The 21,752-nt window shown below is 41.2% G+C and overlaps 1 long non-coding RNA gene across 1 annotated transcript in view; it reads left to right on the top strand.

Moving 5' to 3' along the window:
- The window catches only part of LOC145536113 (uncharacterized), a 166,495-nt gene that overhangs the window by 72,633 nt on the left and 72,110 nt on the right, over positions 1 to 21,752 (top strand). Inside the window, exons 5-6 of the long non-coding RNA XR_014075654.1 lie at positions 9,540 to 9,662; positions 9,767 to 9,942. This is a non-coding gene — a long non-coding RNA (uncharacterized LOC145536113). The remainder of the gene's footprint in view (positions 1 to 9,539; positions 9,663 to 9,766; positions 9,943 to 21,752) is intronic.

The raw sequence follows: 21,752 nt of genomic DNA, 5'->3' as shown, positions 1-21,752 counted from the left end.
CTCATCCTCTGTCATCCCCTTCTCCTCCTGCCTTCAATCTTTCTCCAGCATCAGGGTCTTTTCCAGTGAGTCAGTTCTTCGCATCAGGTGGCCAAAGTATTGGAGTTTCAGCTTCAGCATCAGTCCTTCCAATGAATATTCAGGACTGATTTCCTTTAGGATTGACTCTCATCTCCTTTGTTACCAGTTCTGGGCCAAATGCATTTCTGATGTTGCAAGCTGTCTCTGCTGCTTTATGACCCATTTTTGAACTTGAATAAAAAAATCGCTCAAGGGGCTTCCTTGTGGCTTAGCTGGTAAAAAAAAAAAACCCGCCTGCAGTGTGAGAGATCTGGGTTCAATCCCTGGGTTGGGAAGTTCCCCGGAGAAGGAAAAGGCTACCCACTCCAGTATTCTGGCCTGGAGAATTCCATGGACTGTATAGTTCATGGGGTCGCAAAGAGGCAGACACGACTAAGCAAATTTCACTTTTTATTTTTACATTTTATTGATTTATTTTTAGCTGTGCTGGGTCTTCGATGCTTCTCAGGCTTTTCGCTAGTTTTGGAGAGTAGGGGCTACTCTCTAGTTGCAGTGCTCAGGCTTCTGGGTGCAGTGGCTTCTTTTGTGTGGAGAACAGGCTCTAGGGCATGCAAACTTCAGTAGTTGTGGCTCCTGGGCTCCAGAGCACAGGCTCAATAGTTATGGCTTGTAGGCTTAGTTGTCCTGAGGCATGTGGGACCCTCCTGGACCAGGGAATGAACCTGTGTCTCCTGCATGGCCAGGCGGATTCTTTACCATTGAGCCATCAGGGAAGACCCTCGAGCAATTTTTTTATTCGAGTACAAAATGGGTCCTAAAGCAGCAGAGGCAGCTTGCAACATCAACAGTGCATTTGGCCCAGAACTGGTAACAAACATACAGAGGTGGTTTAAGAAGTTTTGCAAAGGAGACGAGAGCCACGACGATGCGCACAGTGGCCGGCAACTGGAAGTTGACAACGACCAGTTGAGAGCCATCATCAAAGCTGATCCTCTTACAACTACATGAGAAGTTGCTGAAGAACTCAAAGTAGACCATTCTATCATCATTTGGCATTTCAACCAAACTAGAAAGATGAAAAAGCTTGATAAGTAGTGCCTCGTGAGCTGACCAGAAAAAAAAAAAATCATCGTTTTGAAGTGTCGTCTTTTCTTATTCTACAAACAACAACAAACCAGTTCTCGATCAGATTGTGACGTGAGACAAAAAGTGTTTTTTATACGACAACTGGTGATGACCAACTCAGGGGTTGGACCAAGAAGACACTCCAAAGCACTTCCCAAAGCCAAACTTGCACCAGAAAAAGGTCTCAGGGTCACTGCTTGGTGGTCTGCTGCAGTCTGATCCACTCTAGCTTTCTGAATCCTGGAGAGACCATTACATCTGAGAAGTATGTTCAGTAAATTGATGAGATACACCAAAACTGCAACGCTTGCAGCTAGCATTGGCCAATAGAAAGGGCCCAGTTTTTCTCGATGACAATGCCCAGTCTGCACGTTGCACAACCAATGCTTCAGAAGTTGAATGAATTGGGCTACGAAGTTTTGCCTCATCCGCTATATTCACCTGACCTCTCATCAACTGACAACCGCTTCTTCAAGCATCTTGACAACTTTTCGCAGGGAAAACGCTTCCACAACTATCAGGCAGAAACTGCCTTCCAAGTTTGTTGAATCCTGAAGCACAGATTTTAATACTACAGGAATAAAAAAAATTATTTTTCATTGGCAAAAATGTGTTGATTTTAATAGTTTCTTTGTTGATTAATAAAGATGCGTTTGAGCCTAGTTATAATGATTTTAAATTCCCAGTCCGAAACCGCAATTACTTTTGTACTAACCTAATAATTACAAATTAGTGTCAGTGACACTACCAAAAGGGTTTATCAAGGATACCTGGGAACCATAGGAGAGGCTCCCAACCCAAAGATAACAAATCAAGGAAGACTTCTCAGGGAAAATTAACCCACCAGCTGGTGGGGTGATGGGTGAGGATGGGGTAGAGCAGTGTTCCAAGTGGAGGCAAAAGCATGAGACACACCGTGGGTGAGATTGGGGAACTGAAAGTAAAGGCTCAGCCTGTTGCTGTTGGAGAAGACTCTTGAGAGTCCCTTGGACTGCAAGGAGATCAAACCAGTCAACGTTAAAGGAAATCAGTCCTGAATATTCATTGGAAGGACTGATGTTGAAGCTGAAATGCCAATACTTTGGCCACCTGATGTGAAGAACTGACACATTGGAAAAGATCCTGATGCTGGGAAGATGGAAGACAGGAGGAGAAGGGGATGACAGAGGATGAGATGGTTGGATGGCATCATCAACTAGATGGACATGAGTTTGAGCAAGCTCTGGGAGTTGGTGATGGACAGGGAAGCCTGGTGTGCTACAGTCCACGGGGTCACGAAGAGTCAGACACGACTGAGCAACTGAACTGAACTGATTGCTGTTAAATGAAATAGGAAATAAAACACCCAAAGGACTTTACTGGCTTTGGGTTAACCTATTTACGGAGCATGGCCCTGCCCATCAGAACAAGACCCAGTTTCCCCCTCAGTCAGTCTCTCCCAGAAGGAAGCTTTCATAAGCCTCTTATCCTTATCCATCAGAGGGCAGACAGAATGAAAACCATAATCAGAGAAAACTAATCAAACTGATCACATGGACCACAGCCTTGTCTAACTCAATGAAACTATGAGCCATGCCGTGTAGGGCCACCCAAGATGGACGGGTCATGGTGGAGGGTTCTGACAAAACATGGCCCACTGGAAAAGGGAATGGCAAACCACTTCAGTATTCTTGCCTTGAGAACCCCATGAACAGTATGAAAAGGCAAAAAGATAGGACACGGAAAGATGAACTCCCAAGGTTGTAGGTGCCCAGTATGCTACTGAAGAAGAGCAGAGAAATAACTCCAGAAAGAATGAAGAGACAGAGCCAAAGTGAAAACCACCCCCAGTTGTGGATGTGACTGGTGATGGAAGTAAAATCTGATGCTGTAAAGAACAATATTCCATAGGAACCTGGAATGTTAGGTCTATGAATCAAGGTAAATTGGAAGTGGTCAAACAGGAGACGGCAAGAGTGAACATTGACATCTTAGTAATTAGTGAAATAAAATGCATTGGAATGCATGAATTTAACTCAGATGACCATTATATCTACTACTGTGAGCAGGAACCCTTAGAAGAAATGGAGCAGCCCTCATAGTCAACAAAAGAGTCCAAAATGCAGTACTTGGATTCAATCTCAAAAACAACAGAATGATCTCTGTTCATTTCCAAGGCAAATCATCCAATATCACAGTCATCCAAGTCTATGCCCCAACCAGTAATACTGAAGAAGCTGAAGCTGAGCAGTTCTATGAAGACCTACAACACCTTGTAGAACTAACACCCAAAAAAGATGTTCTTTTCATTACAGGGTACTGGAATGAACAAGTAGGAAGTCAAGAGATACTTGGAGTAACAGCCAAATTTGGCCTTGGAGTACAAAATGAAGCAGGACAAAGGCTAATAGAGTTTTGCCAAGAGAACGCATTGGTCGTAGCAAACACCCTTGTCCAACAACACAAGACACGACTCTATACATGGACATCACCAGATGGTCAATACTGAAATCAGATTGATTATATTCTTTGTAGCCGAAGATAGAGAAGCTCTATACAGTCAGCAAAAACAAGACCAGGAGCTGACTGTGGCTCAGATCATGAACTTCTTATTGCCAAATTCAGACTTAAATTGAAGAAAGTAGGGAAAACCACTAGACCATTCAGGTATGATCTAAATCAAATCCCTTACAGTTATACAGTAGAAGTAACAAATAGATTCAAGGGATTAGGTCTGATAGACAGAGTGCCTGAAGAACTGTGGACGGAGGTTTGTGAGATTGTTCAGGAGGCCATGGTCAAGACCATCCCCAAGAGAAAGAAATGGAAAAAGGCAAAATGGTTGTCTGAGGAGGCCTTACAGATAGCTGGGAAGAGAAGAGAAGCGAAAAGCAAAGGAGAAAAGGAAAGATATTCCCATCTCAATGCAGAGTTCCAAAGAATAGCAAGGAGAGATAAGAAAGCCTTCCTCAGTGATCAATGCAGAGAAATAGAGGAAAACAATAGAATGGGAAAGACTAGAGATCACTTCAAGAAAATTAGAGATACCAAGGGAACATTTCATGCAAAGATGGGCACAATAAAGGACAGAAATGGTATGGACCTAACAGAAGCAGAAGATATTAAGAAGAGGTGGCAAGAATACACAGAAGAACTATACAAAAATGATCTTAATAACCCAGATAACCACGATGGTGTGATCACTCACCTAGAGCCAGATATCCTGGAATGTGAAGTCAAGTGGGCCTTACGAAGCATGACTACGAAGAAAACAGTGGAGGTGATGGAATTCCAGTTGAGCTATTTCAAATCCTGAAAGATGATGCTGTGAAAGTGCTGCACTCAAATTTGGAAAACTCAGCAGTGGCTACAGGACTGGAAAAGGTCAGTTTTCATTCTTGTCCCAAAGAAAGGCAATGCCAAAGAATGTTCAAACTACTGCACAATTGCACTTATCTCACATGCTATCAAAGTAATGCTTAAAATTCTCCAAGGCAGGCTTCAACAGTATGTGAACCATGAACTTCCAGATGTTCAAGCTGGATTTAGAAAAGGCAGAGGAACCAGAGATCAAATTGCCAACATCCATTGGATCATCGAAAAAGCAAGAGAGTTCCAGAAAAACATCTATTTCTGCTTTATTGACTATGCCAAAGCCTTTGACTGTGTGGATCACTACAAACTCTGGAAATTCTTAAAGAGATGGGAATACCAGACCATCTTGAGAAATCTGTTTGCAAGTCAAGAAGCAACAGTTAGAACTGGACATGGAACAACAGACTGGTTCCAAGTTAGGAAAGGAGTATGTCAATTTTGTATATTGTCACCCTGCTTGTTTAACTTACATGCAGAGTACATCATGAGAAACGCTGGGCTGGAGGAAGCACAAGCTGGAATCAAGATTGCCGGGAGAAATATCAATAACCTCAGATACACAGATGGCACCACCCTTATGGCAGAAAGTGAAGAAGAACTAAAGAGCCTCTTGATGAAAGTGAAAGAAGAGAATGAAAAAGTAGACTTAAAACTCAACATTCAGAAAACTAAGATCATAGCATCTGGTCCCATCACTTCATGGCAAATAGATGGGGAAACAGTGGAAACAGTGGCTGACTTTATTTTGGGGGCTCCAAAATCAGTGCAGATGGTGACTGCAGCCATGAAATTAAAAGACGCTTACTCCTTGGAAGAAAAACTGTGACCTACCTAGACAGTATATTAAAAAACAGAGACATTTCTTCACCAACAAAGGTCCGACTAGTCAAAGCTATGGTTTTTCCAGTAGTCATGTATGGTTGTGAGAGTTGGACTATAAAGAAAGCTGAGCACTGAAGAATGGATGCTTTTGAACTGTGGTGTTGGAGAAGACTCTTGAGTGTCCCCTGGACTGCAAGGAAATCCATCCAGTCCATCCTAAAGGAGATCAGTCCTGGATATTCATTGGAAGGACTGATACTGAAGCTGAAACTCCAATACTTTGGCCACCTGATGCGAAGAACTGACCCATTTGAAAAGACCCTGATGCTGGGAAAGATGTAAGGCGGGAGGAGAAGGGGACAACAGAGTATGAGATGGTTGGATGCCATCACCAACTCGATGGATATGAGTTTGAGTAAGCTCCGGGAGCTGGTGATGGATGGAAGCCTGGCGTGCTGCTGTCCATGGGGTCACAGAGAGTTGGACATGACTGAGCGACTGAACTGAACTGAACTGATGCATCAGAAAAAAGTGACATGGTCAGTGTGATATTTTACATACTGCAGAGACTTCAAAGTGAGGGATAACTTGAAGTAACACAGGAGTGAAGAGTGTGGCAAACTTTGAATACATGAATACTTTTAAAGAACTACACATATACTGTTTTGGATTGCAAGTTCGAGTGATTGACGTGGCTCTCTACCAGCTAAGGGAAAATATTCTTTGTTGAAATGCTGAGGTCCCTCTATGGATTTTTCTTCTTACATTTTCTGAAATACATTTGTGTATATATGCTTAAGTCAGTAATAAAATGTGATCCAGACTACAAATGTTTTTTGACACAACAAATTTCAGCAAGTCATTTAGGGCCTAAAATGAGATTAGACTATGGTCAGGAAACTCAATCTAATGCTAGAACATCCATCAGTGATGATTTCATTCAGGATAACATGTCAACCTGTCAAGATATCTAGTTGATTGACATTTGTGTGGAGATTTCAAATTTCTTCTTTTCCCACCTCTGAGTCCCCACTTCTATCATTATATAGGCTTTAAATTAAAAACTCAGCCAGAAATATGACACCTTTCAACAGTCTCCTGGCACATTCTTTCAGTTTCTATTTGTCGATTCTAACTCAAATGTAGGCAGAACAAACATGACACTGCCAAGCCCCCGCTTTAGTCTGGTGCTAGGGGCTTCAGAAAGCGAGATCAGGCTACGGGTCGTCAGCAGATCATGTATTAATAGTTGTCCATAAAGATGATCATATCAAAACCACATGTTCTGTTCTTCAAAGTTTTAACACTTGGAAGAATAATTCAACATATGAAGCATAAAAACTAATGATACGTTAGAGCTTTTGACATGTCAGTTAGAATTATAGTTAAATTATAACTAAGGGGTCACTATGTCCAATTAGGATATATATTCCTAGAATTCAATCTTAGGGTGTCATTTGCATAAACCACAGTGTAAACTGCACCCTAGGAGTTTTGTACTGTCCTTGTCCTATTACCAAGAATATTTAGATGATTGATGCTGGACTGCAAAGCATCACTTTCTAGCTTTGAGGGTGGTACTTATTTTTCCTTTTTTTCTAAGGTGGTATTTATGCTGCAGTGACCCCTGGAAGAGTAGGGGTAGAGTCAGTGGAGAGATAAAGAGATAACTTTCCCTATCCCTTTCTTCCCATGCCGTCCTACCCAAACACACCCTGGCCAGACAGGCTACTTTTGAACCTCAGTGGAGAGGGAAATTGGGCACATAAGCCAAAAGAGTTGTGGTGGTGAGTTTATAAGACCAGACTGTTCCTGATCCAAGTTCAGTGGAGAGAGATGGAGAAGACATTCACCTCACGTCAGCACTGGGAACCCTCAGCAGCAGGTGGTGGAGACCATGCAGTGGTGGTTAGGCCCAGCTGAGAAGCCACAAAAGCATGTAAGGACCAAAGTGGCTGCAAGGGACACAGCCATGGTGAGGCCAGAGCCCATCATGGTCAGCTTTGTAAAATACTGTCCTCAAAACTCATCCCACATCATGTGGAGAGCCTTTGAAAAAGACAAAAGGGCTATGAGAGGCAAAAAATTGGGGGTTTTACAATTAATGTGACCAGAGACTTCAGAGTCTGGAGTGGCCTGGGATATTTAGGTTTTAAAAATGTAACTTCTATTTGAAAAGTAAGCATATAAACCTAGAACGCTGTTATTCCCTATTGCAGTTGTTTAATTGCTCAGTTGTGTGCAATTCTTTGTGACCCCATGGACTGTAGCCCACCAGGCTCCTCTGTCCACAGGATTTCCCAGGCAAGAATACTGGAGTGGGTTGCCATTTCCTTCTCCATGGGATCTTCCTGATACTGGGGTCAAACCCACAGCTCCTGCCATGTCTCCTGCATTGGCAGGTGGATTCTTTACTGCTGAGCCAGCGGGGAAGCCACTATCATACCATGAAAATAAACATAGTGATTGAAAAAATAAATGGAAAAGGTAAAAACAATCTTCAGTGTTACCTATCGCAACAGCTCTTTAAAACTCATAGCATTATTGTCACAAATTGAAAAACACTAGGATGGGGCTGGTGGGGACAAGGGGAATGGAGATAGAAAAAGAAATGGAGAGACCCTGGATGGATGAAAAAAGTGAGGCAGAGAGAGGTCCAGTCTCTGCCTCCTGGGGTTGCCCTACATGCCTAGGTTACCCCTCCCCAAGTGCCGCCTCCTAAAATGCCTTTGACACCCAACTCCATTTGTCTGAGACAAGCTGTGCAGCGCTGGTCTAAATATCTGTAATGATTGGCCTTTAGTTCTGTAGGTATTTGCTCAGATCATCAGCAGCTTTTCTTAGCCTCCAGTACAGTTCAGGTGCTCAAAAGTTATCCATGCATGAGATGATATTGCAGCGTCATAAGTAATTCCACCAGCCAAACTGAACCCCTCGGATAGCAAAGTGTTTATTTAGCTTCTCTTGCTGGATGAAACTGAGCCCAGGGGTTAGAGCTGAGAATTTCCTCTTTCTACCAAAGTTAAAACACCTGGCTGGGAGGTGATTAAAAACTTGAAACCACTAAGCAAGAAAGTAAACAAGCTAAAGCGAGGATGAGATGGCTGGCTCAGACAGTCGCTTAAGAATAGGTCTCTTGTCAGTATTCTTGGAGTGGCCGATCCTTTCTATGTTTGCTTTTTTCCATTCTCTACATTGTAAAGTTTTTCAACTTTGGCACTACAGATATTTGGGGCCAGATAATTCTTTGTTGTAGATGTTATCCTGAGCTCTGTAGGATGTTTAGATGTCTCTACCCACTGGATTCCAATAGCAATCCTGCTCCGTACTTATCAGAGTCAAAGGTATCTCCAGATATTGCCTAATGTCCTTAGGGGCCAAATAATCCACAGTTGAGAATCAGTGATCTAAAACTAAAGGTCTTCCTAACTGACAGCGTTTGCTATGTCAACAGCACACACAAAAACAAAAATGAAACAAAAACAAAAAACCTGCCAATCAAAATGATTTATGGGACTTTTTTTTATAAAAGGCCAAATGCCAGCCTATTGGTTTTGTTTGGGTGTGTTTTTTTTTTCCCTGTTATTTTAGGAAAAGAATCAGGTAGAACGAGAAAAAAGTTATATCCTGTGTGGAGCACCTAACATATCCACATATCTTACATGTGTACATTTAGTCCACATTGGGAGCATATAAACGCAGAAGAAAGTAATTGAAGTGGAGAAGAATTTGCCATTCGAAGATATGCCCCTTTGGCATAAAGATTATTTTGAGCCGATTTTTTTTCTTCTAAGAAACAGCAGACATAGGAAAAGCTCTGGAAAATAAGTAGTAGAAGTTACTCTTTTGTTAGAGACATTTACATTGATAGGTATAAGAGAAATTTCCATTTATAAGAGTGTCTCCCTCTTTGTACCAGGAAGAGAAGAATGTTTCTAAATCTCTAGAAATGCTTACTAATGGAGAAGGCATGGACTTAGATTTGTATACAACTTTGTCCTTGTTTACTGAGCTTTTCTCAGTAAAACTGAGAAAACTGCCATAATTGCCCCCACCCCCAAAACATCTTTTGTCTTTAGCTGGAAATGGTATTTAAGGTGATGGCTTGGACCATTTCGAGGAGTCAATCTTCCTGGGTTTCTCCCTCGTGTAAAAGAGGTATACATGTTATTAAACTTCTTTTTGTTTTCCTCCTATTAATCTGTCTTTTATTACAGGGAGTCTCAACCAAGAACCTAGAAGAGTAGAGGGAAAATTATTTTTTCTCTTCTACAAAATCTTGTAATTCTAAGAATCAACCTCCAAATTTGTACTGGATTTCTTAAGAATGAGCCAAGAAGGTATCTAATACTGTTTTAGAGCCCCCAAACTAATATAAATTAATAATATACAGTGAGAATAAAATTGATCTTCAAAAAATTCATTAAAACTTGTTTTTCAACAGGATTTCCAATTCTCTCAAAATCTAAGAAATAACTCCCTTAGTGCATGGACTCTGTAGTATCAAAATGACCAATGATTGGAGGTTTTTGGCCAACCTACTGGACAGAGGGAAGGAAGAAGGAATGGAGATGAGACAGAGCTGTTAAGGCAGCCCAGTCCATCATTCAGTATCATGAGGTAAGAAGAAATTGTTTGGGAGCTACTTTTTACTGTCATCAAATTTTTAAAAAATAAGGTGTAAAATTATAAAGCTTATTGTAGAAAATTCTGAAAATACACAGAAGAATGTCCCATTTTGAGATAATGACTATCAACTTTTTTCCTGCTAGCCTTTTTCAATGCATATGAAGTAAACAAAATTGAGTTTATCCTGGAAATTTATAAATATATTTTTTAAAAAATAAAATTTTGAAGCCCAGTTTTTGACTTGACTTTGTATTATGAAAGTGTCTTCAAGTCACTGAATTTATTTATTCGTTGATATTTATTCTTTTATTATTGAATAGTGGAGTTTGTTTTTCACTTCACTATTCAATAAGTATTTTTGAGTACCTGTGACATACCAGGCACCGTTCTTATGGCAGGAGATACAGCAGTGACCTGATGGGGCATATGTTCCAAAGGGCGACATAAGCAAATGGATAAGAGCACTATATTTTGCATGTAAGATAGTGATAAGAAAAATGGAGAAAATAGAGAAAAATAAGACAGAAAACGGCTGAGACAACAGTTAGATGTGTGTTTGGGGGGGCTGCGTTTACATTAAAAAGAGGTCAGAAAAGTCTTCAGTGAGAAGGTAGCCCTTGTGCAAAGGCCTGAAGGAGGTGAACAAGTTATTCTTGAGGATTTGGGGGAACTCATTCCAGGCCAAGAGAATAGGACAGCAGCCCAGCTCTTCCAGGGACCACAAGAGCTGACAGAATAGGAAAGGGTGCCACTGAAGGGAGGTGGGGGCTGGACAGGAGGAAGACTGTTCAGGCCTGAGAGGAGTTTTAAGGGCTTGGGCTTTGATGGTGAATGAGATGGGAGACATGCAGTCCAGGGATGACTTACCATCTAACTAATTCACATACTGCTTGAGGAAGAGACTCACTCTATGTAGGGGGCAAAACCAAGAACAGAAAGCCTGGTTGGGATGCTACCACAAGGATCTTGGTAAGGCCTGATGTAGGCTTAGGCATAGGCAGAGGTGGATTTTGGATTTATCTTGAAAGTCAAAACAACAGGATTCCAGAGGCATCAGATATGCAGAGTACAAGAAGAGAGAGAGTCAAGAATGACCCAAAGGGATTGGGGCTGGAGAATATTGCTCCAAATTATAACTTTAGTAAGTGCATGATTTATAACAATTCTTTTTAAAGTATTCTTATTATGTAAGCAGTTTCAAAATTAAAAAAGAAATAATGAGGGGGGACTTCCCTGGTGGTCCAGTGGTTAAGACTCCACGCTCCCAATGCAGCAGACCCAGTTCTATCCCACATGCTGCAATTAAAATCAAAGATCCTGCGTGCTACAACTAAGACCCAGAGCGGCCAAATAAATAAAATAACTCGGTAAATATTTTAAAAAAATAATGAGAATAATCACAAGAATGTCATCTTTATTTGAATGTAAGTTTGACAACCAGAAATCAAAAGTGTAAGTTCAAAAAATCAAAAGCATTGAACTGTTGTCTCAGCCGTTTTCTGTCTTATTTTTCTCTATTTTCTCCATTTTTCTTATCACTATCTTACATGCAAAATATAGTGCTCTTATCCATTTGCTTATGTCGCCCTTTGGAACATATGCCCCATCAGGTCACTGCTGTATCTCCTGCCATAAGAACGGTGCCTGGTATGTCACAGGTACTCAAAAATACTTATTGAATAGTGAAATGAAAAATAATTCATCTTTAAAAATGGATTAAAAGAAACAGTTCAGTAGAAAATTCAAAACCAAAATCATCAAACTCTAAAGGGTGAGATGACTCTGGAAAGATTAGATAAAGAGTGCACAAAGAGGAGAACAAAGATTCCAGGCCGGGCCACCCATGTCCCAGCGAGACTAGTGAGAGAGCACTGTGCCCTTAGGGAATGCTGGCTGGGCTAAAGGAGGAAATGGTGAAGGATAGGCAGGCTCCCATCACCGATGACACTATGCTTTGCCACATATCCACATTTCATCCTGAATACACATGAATACAGTAATACAGAACCACTATCACATTTCAAACTGGGAGAAATATTTAAATATTTCATGTTGATGTTGTAGAAATCGATGCAATACTGTAAAGCAATTATCCTTCAATTAAAAGCAAATAAATTAAAAAAAAAAGCAAACACACAGTTCAGTTCAGTCTCTCACTCGTGTCACACTCTTTGTGACCCCATGGATTGCACCACACCAGGCCTCCCCGTCCATCACCAGCTCCCAGAGTTTACTCAAACTCATGTCCATTGAGTCGGCGATGCCATCCAAGCATCTCATCCTTTGTCCTCCCGCCTTCAATCTTTCCCAGCATCAGGGACTTTTCAAATGAGTCAGTTCTTCGAATCAGGTGGCCAGTGTATTGGAGTTTCAGCTTCAGCTTCAGTCCTTCCAATGAATATTCAGGACTGATTTCATTTAGGATGGACTGGTTTGAGCTCCTTGCAGTCCAAAGGACTCTCAAGAGTCTTCTCCAACACCACAGTTCAAAGGCATCCATTCTTCGGTGCTCAGCTTTCTTTATAGTCCAACTCCCGCATCCATACATGACTACTGGAAAAACCATAGCTTTGACTAGACGGACCTTTGTTGGCAAAGTAATGTCTCTGCTTTTTAATATGCTGTCTAGGTTGGACATAAGTTTTCTTCCAAGGAGCAAGCGTCTTTTAATTTCATGGCTGCAGTCACCATCTGCAGTGATTTTCAAACACACACACACACAGAGAAATTCAAAATAGGTCACATCTGCTTTGTTTTCCAGGAACCTTTCCACTAATTTTACTCAAACTTACTATCATCTAACCAATTTTTTTTCTTACTTAGTGTCTCTAATACACTTTTGTAATTTATATAAATATTTTCCAATTAAATGTAATCATTGCTGCATTATTTTGGTTGACTGTTTACTCATTTCTTCCATTAAGGTTGAAGCAGATAGAGGGCAAGAACCCCCATTTTCAGTTTTTTGGAAATGACAAAATATATATTTTGTCAGAAAGAGATAATATTCTTGCAGAGCCCCCATGTAGGTGTTTCTCAGTAAATTGCTCCGAGAATCTCAGTCATTACAGATTCTTTTCATAGTGTGTGTGTGCTAAGTTGCTTCAGTCATGTCCAGCTCTTTGCAACCCCGTGGACTGTAGCCTGCCAGACTTCTCTGTCCATGGAGTTCTCCAGGCAAGAATACTGGAGTGGGTTGCCCTGCCTGCCTCCAGCGGATCTTCCCCACCCAGGTATCAAACCCACATCTCTTAAGTCTCCTGCATTGGCAGGCAGGTTCTTTACCACTGGCGACACCTGGGAAGCCTGATTCTTTTCATAGGTATTTCATTTATTTGTTAAGGATACACTGTGATTTCCCAAGAAATTTTCATGGGCGAAGACTTCCTCAATTCTGAGTATGCCAAAACATTCATTAAATATCTCTGCTACTTCAAAGCCTTAGTTAATTAAGCTTCTCTCAAAATATTATCCTCTTTCACACAAGTAGTCTCTTTAAAATGAATATGAATGCATTTGTTTTTTTTAAAATGAATATGAATGCATTCTCTCTGGTTCCTGGTTCTTCATACTGCTTTATTATCCTTTTTCTGCTTGCAGTGACTGTATTCTAACATTTTGATACATATTCTCCTTTGAATTCACAGCCATGAATGTATGTGTGCCTTTACGTACTCATGTGTATATGCAAATTAGGGGCTTTATGCCTGTGTACAAACCAGAATTAGTTTATTTCTTCCAGCTCAGCTATAGAGTTTACTAAAAACATGTTCAAATTTGTCTTTTGGTGATTATCTTATGCTTGAACTAGCTCTCTTTATTTTCAATATAGAAAAATATATTGAACTACATAACCCCAGTTAACTCCAAAATGGACAAAGCAAGACAAGCTAGTAAGGACATGTAATGTTTTGGAAAGAAATGCCCAAATATCGCTCCCAAAGTTTAGGTCACCAGAGGTCCCTGCCAATGACTTAACTTGGGTTGCACATAAAGCAGAACCTTCTCCATTGATAAGAATTTCTAGAGATTTAGTCATCCTTTTCCCCATACTGGTAGCTCAGCTGGTAAAGAATCCACCTGCAATGCAGGAGACCCCGGGTCGATTCCTGGGTCGGGAAGAGCCCCTGGAGAAGGGATAGGCTACCCACTCCAGTATTCTTGGGCTTCCCTGGTGGCACAGTGGTCAAGAATCTGCCTGCAATACGGGAGACCTGGGTTCGATCCCTGGGCTGGGAAGATCCCATGGCGGAGGGAACAGCTACCCTCTCCAGTATTCTTGCCTGGAGAATTCCCATGGACAGAGGAGCCTGGCAGGCTACAGTCCATGGGGTCACAAAGAGTAGGATACGACTGAGCGACTTTCACTCTCAGTTCCCCATACTGTCTGGTCAGGCCCCCCAAGGTGGCGTTGTTTTCTTGCTGTCTGTCTATCCCCTGCTGGGCCAGTCCCTGCTTCATCTACACCCCACTCACAGGACTGACAACCTTCCTACATACTTGCCCCAGCTGCAGCTGGTGATTATTCTAACCTTTAGATCAAACATCTCTACCTGACAGCTTTTTGAAGGAGCGATGAGGGGCGTGCCTCTCGGCTGGTTTCCCTGGTAACTGATGAGCCCACCTGACATCAATTCTGCTATAACTGCTAATCTCCCCTTCCCCCAAAGCAAAAGCAGCCGCCATGTCCTGCCCGCCGTCCACTGCGCACGATGGGGTGTTGCTCCGGGACCTTGCTTCAGAAGACAGGTAGGGCTCCCCCATCCGTTAAACCACGATGCCTCTGTCACTAACTCTGGGCTCTTTCTTTAGTCTTGAAGCTGAGCAAATGCAGAGCTTATAGGCCTGCGGGGTGCAGCCCAACAAGTACAGAGAGGGTGACACTGTTACAAATGGAGGTTTCTCTCCTAAATGTAAACATCTATAACAAAAGGGAAATTTCTACTCAGCTTTTGTGGCAGGGCCCAGCAGTAAAACCAGAGAAGAATCACAGCATTGAAGATAAACGAAATATGGCCAATACTGAATTCACAAATTGCTCGGTTTATTGCAAACAACATAGGTTAGTCAAAGTAGAGAAAGTAGAAATGTAACGAACCACTCTAAGAAGTCTGGGAAGGAGGTGTCTGGTCTGGCAACAAAGTGGGAAGTCACCCTCTGCTCTGACTGGGCCTCCGGCAATGTCCGTGTGAAACAGCCCTCAGGGGTGTGGAGTCAGGTCCTCCAACCAAGAGCCTTCAAGTTACTGGGCTCAGGGTCTCTTTTTAAAGAATAACAGTTACCCCAAGGGAGGGAGTCTTGGCTCTATCAGTTGCTCCCTGTGTTCCAGTGAAGTACGTTGCCAGACAAATTTCTCATGTAAAATTGCCACTCTTAGTTTATCCGACACTCACCGTCCTACAGCAGACATTTTAAAACAACTAATATGAAAGTTTACACTGGCCACTATGACTCCATTTTGAACTACTTAGCATAGCTTAAAGCAGCTTAAACTGTTTCAGAGCTTTTCCTGTGTTTGCTGTTTCTTATAAATAACCAGATCGAGACAGTCCTTATGTCAAAGAGGGATATTTTGTGGTGGCATATTTGGTACATTTTAGAACCTAAGACTGCCACTTAGTGAGTTGAATCCCTATGGGCTGTTCAGTCCCAATATGGTCATGGAAAAATGTAGTAAATTCCCACCATTTATCCTCTGTTTAGTAATACAGTGCTACAAAGGATTTTGATTACAGCACCAAGCTCTTTTTCAATTGTCTGGAACAATAAGAGCCTTTGTTCCCTCTATGGATCTATCTAGATCTTACTGTTAATCCAGCCCCCCCCCCCCCAAAAAGTACATATATAGAGAATGGCCCTTTCAATATACTGGAAGAAAGCATTTTTTTATTTATAGTTTATTTATACTTTCTTTTTGCTTAGGCCTATTGTGTAAGAAAGAAGCCCAAAGTTATGTTTACCAACCTTCAAAGAAAAAACTGAGTATTCAAAGACCTAGGAGAGTTATGCTCTCCATATTCACAAGGTAAATAAACACCTTGCTACACGGGCCACAGAAGAAACACCAATGACTCTCCCACTGTAATAACAGGTCAGCAAATACAAAAATCCAGTCAGGTATGCTGAGCTAAGAAAGTCAATTTGTATATTTTTTAATAGCAAAGGCATCTTGTTCTTAGAATCTTGTACAACATTTGGATTCTAGAGGCTCAGCCTCAAATGGAAATCAAATTTCCAAATTGTTTATTGTGATTTAAATGGTTAATTGGGCAGCACAGGAGGAGTTGATGTAGCATTACCAGCAATGCCATTCCCTGCCATTCCCAGCTGGCAGCTATTCCGGGGAAGAGAGAGGACGGAGCTTCAAGGCATTACTTGCCTTCTCTACCAATTAGTCATGCATTCAAGGGTATCTCCATCGGCCCTTCCCACTTTCAATGATTTCAAGACAGCACAGAGATTTGGAAAACAAAGAAACCCCCTCCTCTGCAGAAGGAAAGGGCCTCCTGCCCTAGACAAGAAGGAGAGCCTTGTTTTAGAACCTAGTAACTAAAAAAAAGTGTTAGTTCCTCAGTCATGCATGTTCAACTCTTTGCGACCGCATGGACTGCAGCACACCAGGCATCCCTGTCCATCACCAACTCCTGGAGTTGACTCAAACTCATGTCCATGTAGTAGGTGATGCCATCCAACCATCTCATCCTCTGTTGTCCCCTTCTCCTCCTGCCTTTATCCTTTCCCAGCATCAGGGTCTTTTCCAGTGAGTCAGCTCTTTGCATCAGGTGGCCAAAGTATTGGAGTTTCAACTTCAACATCAGTCCTTCCAATGAATATTCAGGACTGATTTCTTTAGGATGGACTTGTTTGAGCTCCTTGAAGTCCAAGAGACTCTCAAGAGTCTTCTCCAACATCACAGTTCAAAAGCATCAATTCTTCAGTGCTCAGCTTTCTTTATAGTCTAACCTCTCACATTCATACATGACTACTGGAAAAACCATAGCTTTGACTAGATGGACCTTTGTTGGCAAAGTAATGTCTCTGTTTTAATATGCTGTCTAGGTTGGTCATAACTTTTCTTCCAAGGAGCAAGTGTCTTAATTTCATGGCTGCAGTCACCATCTGCAGTGATTTTAGAGCCCACCAAAATAAAGTCTGTCACTGTTTCCACATGTATTTGCCATGAAGTGATGGGACCAGATACCATGATCTTAGTTTTCTGAATGTTGAGATTTAAGTCTACTTTTTCACTCCTCTTTCACTTTCATCAAGAGGCTCTTTAGTTCTTCTTCACTTTCTGCCATAAGGGTGGTGTCATCTGCATATCTGAGGTTATTGATATTTCTCCCGGCAATCTTGATTCCAGCTTGTGCTTCCTCCAGCCCAGCGTTTCTCATGATGTTCTCTGCATATAAATTAAATAAACAGGGTGACAATATACAGCCTCGACGTACTCCTTTAACAATTTGGAACCAGTCTGTTGTTCCATGTCCAGTTCTAACTGTTGCTTCCTGACCTGCATACACATTTCTCAAGATGGTCTGGTATTCCCATCTCTTTCAGAATTTTCCACAGTTTGTTGTGATTCACACAGTCAAAGGCTTTGGCATAGTCAATAAAGCAGAAGTAGATGTTTTTCTGGAACTCTGTTGCTTTTTCAATGATCCAATGGATGTTGGCAATTTGATCTCTGGTTCGTCTGCCTTTTCTAAATCCAGCTTGAACATCTGGAAGTTCACAGTTCACATACTGTTGAAGAATTTTGAGCATTACTTTACTAGCGTGTGAGATGAGTGCATTGTGTGGTAGTTTGAGCATTCTTTGGCATTGCCTTTCTTTGGGACTGGAATGAAAACTGACCTTTTCCAGTCCTGTGGCCACTGCTGAGTTTTCCAGATTTGCTGGCATATTGAGTGCAGCACTTTCACAGCATCATCTTTTAGGATTTGAAATAGCTCAATTGGAATTCCATCACCTCCACTAGCTTTGTTCATAGTCATGCTTCCTAAGGCCCACTTGACTTCGCATTCCAAGATGTATGGCTCTAGGTGAGTGATCACATGATCATGGTTATCTGGGTCATGAAGATCTTTTTTGTACAGTTCTTCTGTGTATTCTTGCCACCTCTTCTCAATATCTTCTGCTTCTGTTAGGTCCCTACCATTTCTGTCCTTTATTGAGCCCATCTTTGCATGAAATGTTCCCTTGGTATCTCTAATTTTCTTGAAGAGATCTCTAGTCTTTCCCATTCTATTGTTTTCCTCTATTTTTCTGCGTTGATTACTGAGGAAGTCTTTCTTATCTCTCTTTGCTATTCTTTGGAACTTTCCTATTTTGGTTTCAAATGAGTTAATAAGAGTCTAGTCCTACTTTCCAAAACACCAGCCATGCCAGTCTCCTCCATTAATCTGTACACATCTTGCTTCTGTGTTCTGTCCTTCATTCTTTTATTTTCATTCACCTTTTTTTCCCCATTTACTGCTTATTGTGAACCTCTCTCCATTAATGTATTTCCAGCATGTCCTTTGAGAGCAAAGTCAAGTCACCTTTTTTATAAAGCCTTCTCTGATGCATTTTCACCTTCCTTTTGGGCCTGAATGCATCTCATAGATCAGCCTTCCCATCATCATCGCAGCTAATACTTACTGAACATCGTGAAGTGGTAAGTATTTTGCGCAGATTATCTCATGGACTCTGTGACCCTGTGCAGTAGGCTTTTACAGATGAAGTAACCAAGATACAGAGAGGTTTGCGTAGCTGGCCCAAGGTGGCTCTGTGTCGAAGGGGAGCAGAATTTGTCACGCCAAAATATGCCTCTTTGGCATAATGATTATTTTAGGCTAATTTTTTTAAAAAGAAATAACAAACATAGGATAAGCGCTGAAAACACAGGAGAAGTTACCCTTTTTGTAAGAGACATTGACATTTATAAGGGAAATCTCCGTTTCTAAGGGTGTCTCTGTACCAGGAAGAGGATGACTCTAGAAAGTTTTGTTTCCAGAGAAGGCATGGACTTAAATCTGCATAACATTCCCTATTTACTGTGCTTTTCCTGGTCACCTCCCATAACACACACGTCCCCTTAATCTTTTGTCTTTAGCTAGAGAGTATCGAAGGTGGTGGCTTTGGCCATTTCAGGGAGTCACTCAGTTTTCCTGTCTCTTTCCATGCATACAGAAGGTATTGATGTTATTAAACTTCTGTTTGTCTTTCTTCTATTCATCTATCTTTTATTTTAGAGGGATCTCAACCAAGAACCTAGAAGAGTAGAAGGAAATGATTTTTCCTCCCGTACAGTTGGTAAAGAATCTGCCTGCAGTGCAGGAGATGTAAGAGACACATGTTCGATCCTGGGTTGGGAAGATCCCCTGGAGAAGGAAATGGTACCCCACTCCAGTATTCTTGCCTGGAGAATCCCATGAACAAAGGAGCCTGGGGGCTGTGGTCCATAGGCTCTAAAAGAGTCAGACATAACTGAGCGACTAAGCACACACAGTACAAATACACATCCAAGTGTACCTGTCGAATTTTTTCCTTAACATTTTATTATGAAAAATTTGAAACACAAAAAAGTTCAAAGAGTAGTACAGTGAAGAACTGTATACCCACCACCTAGATTCTACAATTAATATTATGCTCTATTTGGGCTTCCCTGGTGGCTCAAATGGTAAAGAATCCGCCTACAATGCAGGAGACCTGGGTTAGATCCCTGGGTTGGAAAAATCCCTTGGTGAAGGGAACAGCTACCCACTCCAGTATTCTGGCCTGGAGAATCCCTATGGACAGAGGAGCCTGACAGGCTGCAGTCCACGGGGTCACAAAGAGTCAGACATGACTGAATGACTAAACACTGTTTGCCTTAGTACATTCATATCCATCCATCGATCTATCCTGTTTTCTTGTTCATTTCATTTCAGAGGGGGCTTCCCCGATAGCTCATTTGGTTAAGAATCCACCTGCAATGCAGGAGACCCTGGTTCGATTCCTGGGACAGGAAGATCCGCTGGAGAAGGGATAGGCTACCCACTCCAGTATTCTTGGGCTTCACTTCTGGCTCAGCTGGTAAAGAATCTGCTTGCAATGCCAGAGACCCAGGTTCAATCCCTGAGTTGGGAAGATCCCTTGGAGAAGGGAACGGCTACCCACTCCAGTATTCTGGCCTGGAGAATTCCATGGACTGTGTAGTCCATAGGGTCACAAAGAGTTGGAAATGACTGAGCGACTTTAACTTTCATTTCAGAGGAAATTTCAGGTATCACTAGATTTCAAATACTTCTAAACATGCACATCATTAACTCTGTCCTCAAGTTTTAATGCTAAAAGGAAGATTGACATGGAGAGAACAAGTGTGCTCCTTCCTTTGTGAACTAGGACTGGCTGAGTGAGGCCCACCATTTTTGTTTAGAACAGTAGATAAATTTTAAAGGCTGCTTTTCTTTAAAATATGGTGATTTCCAAGGTTAGACAATAGCTGCCAAGATCCTTGGAAACTTGTATCTATTAAGTTGAAGAGAAATAAATTCCCATAGCAGCACACAAACCAAGGGCAAGCTTACACTTGTAACCTCCAAATTCATTCTGGAAGGCATTTCCAGGCTGCAGAACAGTCACTGCTTCCAAGTTGGATAGAAATAACTGGGGTGTTTTTGGTTTTTGATGAAAAAGGATAGCAGATTAGTGTAGATGATGCCTTTGGAGAAAACTAGTAAGCATCAATAAGAAGCCAGGACAGGCGACACTAGGGAAAATTCTGCATCTGTTTGTGTCCAAGGAAAATCAATTAAATATGGTCCATTCCGAATCACAATACACTGATTTTTAGTTCCCCAAAAGGCTTCATAAGAAAGCAAAATATGAATTTTATAAGGTCTATGTTTAATTTTCAATAGAACATTTAACTTAATTATAATCTAGTTTAATTTTTTTGACAGCAGTGTTTCATTTTGAAAAAAATATCATGTAAGCACTATAGGTAAAAATTCCCCTGAAATTTAATTTATATCAAAGTTCAAGTGTATTTTTATAATATTTGGGATACACTTTAACTATCTTATAGTTTTTTAATACTGAAAACAATAGGCTAAACTGTCTTAGTTCAAAGCATTATCTCAAACACTCGAAGGCATTGTGTTTGTGGATTATAAGATACAATTAAAAGAAATACTGAAACCTGAAGTTTGAAGTTGTTTTCATAGACTTGATATTTAATAAGAAGTATTTTTCTGCTTGAACAGACACCAGCTCAACATTGTGGAGTTTCAAGTTAAGATTAGCTCGATTCACAAATGCATAGATGAGTGCTTTCTAGACAGGGTTGCTAAATTTAGCAGATTAAAATATATGATGCCCAGTGAAATTTGCATTTCAGATGAACAATGGATCATTGCTTACTATAAGAATAACCCACTGAGTTTCAGATAAATTTTTATGTGTTTCTCAAATACTGCTTGACACATACTTGTATTCAAAAATACTTATTGTTTATCTGAAAATTCAGATTTTACTGGGTGTCCTGTATTTTATCTGCAACCTTATTTCTAGACGGAGTTTGGAAGGCTCCCAAGAGATTCACATAAAAATCTTTCCACGTGAGACCTTAATTCCTCCTATTGGTGGTTCCATCTTCATTAAGTGTTGATCTCTCTTCTGAGGTGAGGAAAGAAAAATTTTTCCTATTAAAATTCATAATCACCCTGGAAAGTGAAAGTGTTAGTCGCTCAGTTGTGTCCGACTCTGTGACCCTGTGGACTATAGCCCATGAAGCTTTGTGACCCCATGGACTGTAGCCTGCCAGGCTCCTCTGT

Source organism: Giraffa tippelskirchi, chromosome X (assembly GCF_054371585.1).
Source record: "Giraffa tippelskirchi isolate mGirTip1 chromosome X, T2T-mGirTip1v1.2.pri, whole genome shotgun sequence".
Lineage (NCBI taxonomy): Eukaryota > Metazoa > Chordata > Mammalia > Artiodactyla > Giraffidae > Giraffa > Giraffa tippelskirchi.
This window is presented reverse-complemented; position numbering and strand designations above follow the sequence as displayed.